Source organism: Helianthus annuus, chromosome 3 (assembly GCF_002127325.2).
Source record: "Helianthus annuus cultivar XRQ/B chromosome 3, HanXRQr2.0-SUNRISE, whole genome shotgun sequence".
NCBI lineage: Eukaryota > Viridiplantae > Streptophyta > Magnoliopsida > Asterales > Asteraceae > Helianthus > Helianthus annuus.
In genome coordinates, this window is record NC_035435.2 from 13,466,612 (window position 1) to 13,468,153 (window position 1,542).

Sequence of the window (1,542 nt, forward strand, 5' to 3'; positions counted from 1 at the left end):
CAACTCCAATTTTCATGTGGCCCACCACACCCTTCACAAGCCATAACCGAGACTGTTTTTGTCATTTCCATTTTTTTTTATTTTCGAAGAAAGGGCCTCGATTTGGGCTTGTAAAGAAGTGCTTTCATCAACCTTATGGGCGCCCGGAGCAATAGATTTATTGCCTCGGGGAGTGTGCCACTGAAAATTGGTTTGAGCAATTTCTTCAATTTGATTATATATTTCATGCGGGCGGCGATTACCTAAAAGTCCCCCGGAGCTAGAGTCAAGTGTCTGCCTTGTGTGTGGCAACAACCCATTTTAGAAAGTGGATACTTGTTGCCATATCGCAAGGCCGTGATGTGGACACTTTCGCAATAGCTCCTTGAACCTTTCCCAAGTTTCATATAAGGATTCCCCGTCCTCTTGTGAATATGTATTAATTTCAGTCATTAATTTAGCCGTTTTAGCGGGAGCGAAATACTTATATAGAAATTTTTGGGCTAGTTCATCCCAGGTGTTTACCGATCCAGCTGGGAGGGCGTTAAGCCATGCTTTTGCTCGGTCTTTTAGTGAGAAAGGAAACATTCGAAGGCGGATGGCATCATTTGATGCTCTATTGATCCGAAAAGTATCACATATTTCTAAGAAATTAGTAATATGTAGATGGGGATCCTCGTCCGCAAGCCCATGGAAGGTTGCGGAGTTTTGAAGCATCTGTATCAAATGCAGCCGAAGTTCGAAGTTATTGGCTTCTACATTCGGTGCGTTGATAGCGGCACCGAGATTACCTACGGTGGATCGTAGATAATCCATGAGGGTACGTTGGTCCGCCATTGGAAGTGGATTCCCCGAAACTTTCTCTTGGTTTTTGGCTTTTAGTCTTTTTCTGAGAAAGCGTTCGGGTTCTTCTAGAGGTTCTTTTATGTCCTTATTAGAACTGGAGCTCATACACTACGTAGGGGTGGCGTCTGGTTCCGAGTCCTGCAATAAAAACAGAAAAGAATGCTGGTCAGAAGGTTCACCACAGCCCCGTCCTCAATGAACACGGCCCATGGTCGGAGTTACAGTGATTGTTTTCCAAATCCCAGTTACTGGAGAGTTGGACACGGCCCCGTGTTGCACCGACACGGCCCCGTGCTCAACCTTCTGTAATTTGGAAAACTAAAAACTGCCAGTAACAATGCTGGGCACGGCCCGTGTCCGACCAGGCACGGCTCATGCTGAGCTCTGCAGAAGCTGAAAAACTAAGAAAATCATAAAGAATTAAAAAGAAAAATAAAAATATGATTAGGCCGTTGATTCCTAACTATCTTAAAATCCTTGTGTCCCCGGCAACGATGTCAAAAACTTGATGCGTGTATAGTGTAACATATTTTAGATATATATTTTAAGCCCTTTTTACACTTTTAGCCAAGTTTTAAATTTATAAAACACCATATTTACTAACACTAAACACACATATGGGCAAGTGCACCCATCGTGGACGTAGTATAGTGTTGGTAAGATACCGAGGTCGTCCAAGGACAAAAGAGCTTTTAGTACCGGTTTATCCTCAACGTC

The 1,542-nt window shown here is 43.5% G+C and overlaps 1 non-coding gene across 1 annotated transcript; it reads left to right on the forward strand.

The window, feature by feature from the left end:
- Nucleotides 1-331: 331 nt before the first annotated feature.
- LOC118490957 lies at nucleotides 332-438 on the forward strand. The gene has a single exon (XR_004890182.1). It is a non-coding gene; the product is annotated as a small nucleolar RNA R71 (small nucleolar RNA).
- Nucleotides 439-1,542: the final 1,104 nt, after the last annotated feature.